This window comes from Aulostomus chinensis, chromosome 1 (genome assembly GCF_037954235.1).
Source record: "Aulostomus chinensis isolate RoL2024-O1b breed Wild chromosome 1, RoL_Achi_v1.0, whole genome shotgun sequence".
NCBI classification, from domain to species: domain Eukaryota; kingdom Metazoa; phylum Chordata; class Actinopteri; order Syngnathiformes; family Aulostomidae; genus Aulostomus; species Aulostomus chinensis.
In genome coordinates this window covers 23,320,803-23,328,380 of record NC_141320.1, presented here as the reverse complement: position 1 = coordinate 23,328,380, position 7,578 = coordinate 23,320,803, and the positions used below count along the sequence as shown (strand labels likewise).

The following is a 7,578-nucleotide window of genomic DNA, read 5'->3' as shown; positions in this document are numbered from 1 at the left end:
CACACACACACACACACACACCTGACACAATAACAGCCCCTCATAATAATTCATTTATTACTGTTAAAATCATTTTTAGTTCATTTCCTGTTCTTTTACCTTTCTCTTCCCAAATAATGGTCTTTATTTTCCCGTATCAATGAATGAATGAACTTGTTCCTTGTGTCAACGGCTCCTGATGTGGTGAGGGGATACAGAGACAGAGCTGAGGGTCGACACGTCGTCCAGACCAGAGTTGCAACTCTCATCCTCTTCTGATCAGATGAGCAGTTTCCTCTCCTCCACTGCTGCAGATGGATCGGATTGTCAGGACCACATCCCCTGTTCCCTCACATCAAACCACACCTACTTCATAAACAAGCCTGACCACTGAACTCCTTTCATGTCAACTGCATTTAACAACACAGAGGTGTTTTGTTCAATGCCCACTGGAGGTGAATCTCATCCATGATTGTCCAGACATTTTTTAGGTCTGACAGTTTCAGCATCTGAGGAGGAAGACGACAGCCTGTCTGAAACAGAGGTTTTCAAAGTGAAGTCCTCAGATCAATGAGCTCACTGATCCTGGATCAGATTTGTGTTGAAAGGATAAAAGCAACTGGACTTGCTTGAATATTTTGAAGAGGCTTCATCATCCATGTACTTCTTATCTTGTAGTAACTGCAGTACTTCAAAAAATTAGGGTTATGAATTGACTTCATTGCAGCTTTGACCTGAGCAGGGGTTCACTCAGGACCGGCTGGTCCAGAGAGGTCCAGGCACCTGGAGCCACTGGATCAGTTTGATCTTTGAGCAGAGCAAAGTAGTTTGACACAGGAAGAAGGTCGTCTGGAGAGAAGAGAGGAAGAGAAATCCGTCTCCCTTCTCCTCAACGGACGAACACAGGAGAGGACGGACATCAGATGGACAGAGAGCAACACTGCTGGACTCTCAGAGCTGAGAGGGCGTCCAGCTGCAGCAAGGAGACAAACAGGGACGCTGCTTCAGGACATCATCCAGGAGGCTCTCCATGGTGTGGAGCTGGGGTCTCAGACTGGAAGCTCTGGCTGCTGAGTTGTCCAACCAGCCGTCACATCACCTCCTGAGCTCTCAGCCTCCTCTTGACCAGGTTCTGGATGCTGACTCAGCAGGAGACAGGAAAGTAATCAATGTTGAAGGAATTCCAAAGCGTCCATCAACCTGCAGGACAAACTCCTTCACTGTGTGGGAGGTTCAGAGTCCCTGGTTTGATTGCAGCTTTGACCTGAGCAGGTGTTCATCCTCATCTCAGTAACAGGGGACACTTTATCACAGCAGTGGACAAACATCAGCATTCATCACCCAGCAGCTCCTCTGATCAACAGAACAAGCTGAAGTATTCTGAGAAGGAGGGCATGGATCCCTCTACCTCTCACATGCTAAGCTAGCACTCTACCATTGGAGCTAAGTCCCTGCTAAGGAGCAGCAGATGATGGAGGTTGACCTTCATGCAGGGTTGGATGACCTTCACCAGTTGGAGCTTCTCTGGTTGACCAACATGTGGAATCTCTGTCAATACTCCAGTGGTGTTTAAGTGATGACAATATGGGTTAGTGACTGGGAGTGTGTGTGTGTGTGTGTGTGTGTGTGTGTGTGTGTGTCTTTGTGTGTTTATATGCAGATTTTTCCCTGGAACAACGGATTTTATTTGAAGCAAGAAAGCAAGAGCCTCCAGATCAAAGTCACAATTGATGATGATGTCATCAGGGCTTTGATAGTGTATTTATATGTACATAGAATTCTGTCTTTGATCTCAGGAGGACGTGAGAGAAACTCAACTTTAAAAAGTATATGAGAGCATTCAGCTTGGTTAGAAAACATTTTGACTGTTTAACAGTAGAGTTTGTTAGAAACAGTTTACAACACTCAGAATTAAATTGAAGACACAAAAACCTTCCACACTTAAATCCTGTCTCTAACTTCAAACTGGGGATGAACATTTTTATAATCAATCTGTCTCTATGTGTTGGCCCTGCCATGGACTGGTGACCTGTCCAGGATAAACCCCGCCCCTCACCTGAGGGCTGCTGGGATAGGCTCCACCCCCACGAACCATTGCAGATCATCAATAACCAAAGCTACTAAGGAGGATTACAGAGTTTGGGAGTCAGTGACTTAATAGAGTCTAACAAAGGGTTGAACCTGAATGAGACAGTCACCCTTCAACATGGGGCCATGGCAGAGTGAACCAAGAACACTACAATGGGGGTGAGAGTGGAGCCATGATGGATTCACAGTTCATCACCTCCACCATCATGTGGACCACCTGATCACCTCTCCCTCAACCTCTAAATAACTCAGTCCCTGACCGGGAATCAAACCCGGGTCGTCCCTGGTCTAGCCTCTAGACCAGGGACCACATTGAGCTCTCCAACAACAGAGACTATACACAATGACTCAAGAACACAGGACTCTGTTGTCTCAGCTTGAGATGCAGAGGGTCCACCAAGACCACCAGACACCTCAGCCCCCTAAAGACAGTCCACCCCCAGGATCCTGCCCCCCTCTGCTCCAACTCAGCCCTCCATTCATAACGGGACTTTCGCTACGTCCGAACTGCCAAGTACCAACCTACGTCCTCCTGCTACGACCTGAACATGGCGGCACCACTCAGACACCCTAGAAGATTGGTGGTGAAGCATGACCTCTGCTGGCAGAGCACAGATACCGCAATTAGGTAGACAGCACCAACGAAAGCCCCACCTGCTGGCCTGACTGTGGTACTGCACTCCACTCTGAACGCACCCTTCACTCATTCTCTATTATTAAGCACGTTAACGCACCTGTAAAGGTGTGTTCACATTATATACATATTATATATTTATGCTTGGCCGTTTTTGATGAACTTGGGCGGTACTCTGGTGCAAAGATGAGGTCATGGAGCTGATCTGGGAGCAGTCCTGATGTTAAATGCTGTGATGAAGGACAGTGTAGAGGAAAAATGAGTCAAATTTAAATTGTCAACAGTTTAACGTTGTTGGCAGGACTCCAACCTGAGCAGGGAGACCCCAATGGATTTCTAGTCCATCGCCTTCACCACTCGGCCACAACGACCACATTCACACACTTTTGTAGGAGACTGAAATTAGACAATGAAAGTTCATGTCAGCACAGTCAAACATTTTTTAATTTCTCATGAAGACAAACTGCGTGTGTGTGTGTGTGTGTGTGTGTGTGTGTGTGTGTGTGTGTCAGTGTTGTGACTGAGCAGTGAAGAAGACGACCTTCTGACTCCATTTCCTTTGTTGCTCTTCTATCAGTTCCTCAGTTTCACTCATCAAGTGAAGCAGCTTTGACAGGTTTACTTCTCTGTGTGTTCACAACTTTGGTCTTTAAACTCCTGACAAACTCACCACGTCACACATTTGGTGAATTAAAGCAACAAATAATGACATCATGATGATTCAGGTTAGGGGGGCACGGCCTGGAGGAAGAGTGGCCGTCTGGCAGAGTTGCTGGTTCAGTTCTCACTTCAGCTGGTGACCATGTTGAAGTGTCCTTGAGCAAGACACTGAGCCCCTCATTGCTCCTGATGACCAGCATCCAAGACCAACAAGCTTCTGATTGGCTCTGATTCTCTGAGCCAAAGTCCAACACAGGAAACAGAAACTCTTGAGGTTGTCTCACATTTTTTAAAGAAACTCAGCACAGGACAGTGATAGGAGGCTGGTTTCCTTGATGTGGGCTTCACCTCCACTGCTGTCCACATTAAAATGCTGGCTGATGCTGGTCCCCTGTTGAAACCTGGACCAGACCAGGGACCTTCAGACCTTCAGTCTAACGCTGTTCCAGCATTGGATGAAAGAGACTGGTGCTCTCATCTTCTTCAACATTGACTTGTTCTACCAGGACAAGAGAATCTGAGCTTGGATGTCATTTAGCAGTCAAAGGCTTGTTAAACTGGTCAACATCAGCTGGTGTTCACTCTGATGATGTAGCGATGGTCTGGATTCTTCCTTCTGGAGCACCAAGCTGCTGGGAAGAAGCCTGATGATGTCAGAGTTGTGTTCAGTGGCTCCTGCTGGGTCCATTTCTGACAAATGGGCTCCAAAGAGTTCACTGTTTCAAAGGCTCAGAGAAAGCAGCACCTCATGGTGGTCAGGAGACGAGGTGGCCGAGTGGTTAAGGCGATGGACTGCTGATCCATTGAGCTCTGCAGGCGTGGGTTCCAATCCCATCCTCGTCGTAGGAGACTTTGGTTTCTGCTCCCAGATTCTGGAACGACTCTGAACTGTGAGGCTTTTCAAGAGGAGATCCTGCAGCACCAGAGAGCTGCAGTTGCAGGACCCCACAGCACCCCCTACTGAATTGGATGATAAAATGCATTTGTTGGACTTTTGTTTTTTGGTGACAGCGCCACCTATCGAATTACATGATAGCAAAATACTACTTTTTAACTGTAGTATTAAAGGTTTATTCCACCGAAATACTACTTCCTGTCCTTTAATTTCTAACTACTGTATGAAAGGTTTATTCCAATTCCTCCAAAATACTTTCTAATTTATAGTTTTAAAGGTTCGTTACACCAAAATACTTTCTAATTTATAGTTTTAAAGGTTCGTTACACCAAAATACTTTCTAATTTATAGTTTTAAAGGTTCGTTCCACCAAAATACTTTCTAATTTATAGTTTTAAAGGTTTGTTCCACCAAAATACTTTCTAATTTATAGTTTTAAAGGTTCATTCCACCAAAATACTGCTTTCTGTCCAACTTCTCAGTTTTAAAGGTTCCTTCAGTTGAGGGCTCCTGGTTCTGTGTGAGGGGTTGAGGGTCGATATGGGATGATGAGGAAGATTTCATGTCACGATGGTCCTGCTAAAGTAACTGAGAGTCATGATATCAAACAATGTCATCAAAATACACTTGAACTCTTAAAATGGCAATAAAATCTACTGGAATCATTTTAGCACAAACACTTTTATTGTGATTTTGTGAGCATCATTTTTCAAACATGATAACATAAACTTTAAAAAGGGTCCATTCACTAACACTCTTACTTGAAGGTAGTCACTGATATCAGTAAATAGCTGATAAAGATTTGTGTTCATGTTTTAGTTCTCTACTCTGACCTGTGCTGAGACACTGGACCAGAGAGGAAGACCTGCTCAGCCTCCTGCATGGACCAGTTCTGCAGCTCAGTGATGACGACGAGGGATTCAGCATTGAGTTCATTTTAAACTTTTTGGAGGAAACACCTGTAAATTAACCAGCAGTTACTGGTGATGCTTCACAGTTTCCAAGCTCAAACGGCCTCCTGCTTGTTGGACTCACAATTTCCAAAAAATGTAGACATCAAAAGTCAAATCATGTTTTTGTTTGGTTTTGTGTTGTTTTGTTTTTTACTGGAGGAAAACTTCAAATTGTGATGATGTGTCTGACTTAGAAACTGAACCCCCAAAAATCAAAAAGTCTCCTTCTTCTGTGCCGTGATCTCTGAGCTGATCATGATTGATCTCATCAATAATCCTTGGCAGCTGACCAGTCTCACACACACAGCCCCCCCCCCACACACACACACACTGAGACATGCAGCAGCTCACAGTAACTGCCTCAGTCACACAGCAGATAGACTCCTTTCTATAACAAGATAAGCAGTAGAAATGGATGGAAGTGATGATGAACTGATGAACAGGTGATTTGTCCAAAAGTCAACATCAGATTCATTTCCAATCTGTGGAAGCAGTTTCATCTTGAGGTTCCAGGTAAGAACAGCCAGCTGTGGGCTGACACACATCTCTTCAGGAGCACTTCTATGCTCCAAACTTGCCAGGTTGAATTGTGTCTGTATTCTGAGGGCAGCAGGAGGACGGAGGAGTGAGGACACACACATTTGGAACTGAGAGCAGCTGTGTGTGGGATTTCCCCAGCAAAGATGAAACCAGCTCCTTCATGCTGGCTATGAAGGCTCACAGTCACACTGACCCAGCTATAAATACTTTGATATGCAACAGACTGGTTTCTCTTCTGGTAGTTTTTTTATCGACTGTTGTCACATTTATGGATCAATTTAGCTGACAAGATGAAGGCTCCAAAGGACCAGCTGGAGATGCCGGGGATTGAACCCGGGGCCTCATACATGCAAAGCATGCGCTCTACCACTGAGCTACATCCCCTCTGTCAGAGTTACTGTTTAACTGATGCAGCAACACAAACACAGACACAACATTTTTCTTCTTCATTTTAGGGATAAAAAGGAAGTCAGCCTGTGATCTCAAAGGCTCTGTGATCTCAGTAGTTTCACTGTGATGTCAGCCCACACAGCCTTACACCACAGAGGCAAGTCAGCCTCCAGGAAGCTGAGGCTGCTCCGTTCTCAGTCCAGTCCAGAGTGAAGGTTTCCCTCTCTGAAGCTTTCCAATCCAGCCCAGATCCTCTCTGACCAGCAGGAGTCTTTGACCAGGAAATGAGAATTATATTGAACGTCTGCTCATTCTCAGAATGAAGTAAAAGTATTTGTGTTCCTAAAATAATGTACAGATGTTAAGATCAATTATTAACATTGATTGACAGCTCATAACAACTGGTAGTACAAGTACACAGTAGAGACGACTGTAGGAAGTAGCAGTAGTGAGCCTTGAAGAAAATGCAGTAAAGACAGGAAGCCCCCATCACATTGTCAGTGTTTCAGTGACTGGCATTGTGAAGAGACTGAGACAAAGTCAGTTATGAATGGAGGGCTGAGTTGGAGCAGAGGGGGGCAGGATCCTGGGGGTGGACTGTCTTTAGGGGGCTGAGGTGTCTGGTGGTCTTGGTGGACCCTCTGCATCTCAAACTGAGACCACAGAGTCCTGTGTTCTTGAGTCATTGTCTATAGTCTCTGTTGTTGGAGAGCTCAGTGTGGTCCCTGATGGTCTAGAGGCTAGGATTCAGCGCGCTCACCGCCGCGGCCCGGGTTCGATTCCCGGTCAGGGAATGAGTTATTTAGAGGTTGAGGGAGAGGTGATCAGGTGGTCCACATGATGGTGGAGGTGATGAACTGTGAATCCATCATGGCTCCACTCTCACCCCCATTGTAGTGTTCTTGGTTCACTCTGCCATGGCCCCACGTTGAAGGGTAACTGTCTCATTCAGGTTCAACCCTTAGTTAGACTCTATTAAGTCACTGACTCCTTCAAGGACAAACTCTGGTCAGTGTGGTCCCTGATAGTCCAGTGGCTAGGACTGGTGCTCTCACTGCCACAGCCTAGGGTTCAAGTCCTGGTCAGGGAAGCTGTGGATACCCTGAGGTTCTAGCCAACTATGGACTGATAGCTGAACTCCCCCTCCTCTCTAAAATCCTGGAGAAAGCAGCTGCTAATCACCGGAGTGACTTCCTTCACAACAACAGTTGATTTGAGGGTTTCAGCCTGGTTTTAGAGCCCGGCACAGAGACAGCACTGGTAGAAGTTACTGGATATATGAACATATATTATAAATATCGGCCGACTCATCAATGGCTGAGGAATACATTCAGTCAGTAGCATATCAGTCCTCTGAAGCTGTAACGTGAGCCCACTTCTACCGACTAGAGGAGAGGTAAAATTACACCTGAAATCTGAGGTTTGTCCCTCAAAAAGAA

General features: G+C 45.6%; 1 non-coding gene across 1 annotated transcript; it reads right to left on the bottom strand.

Annotated features, from left to right (window-relative positions):
* Positions 1-6,061: 6,061 nt before the first annotated feature.
* trnaa-ugc (transfer RNA alanine (anticodon UGC)) lies at positions 6,062-6,133 on the bottom strand. Its single transcript has one exon. It is a non-coding gene; the product is annotated as a tRNA-Ala (tRNA).
* Positions 6,134-7,578: the final 1,445 nt, after the last annotated feature.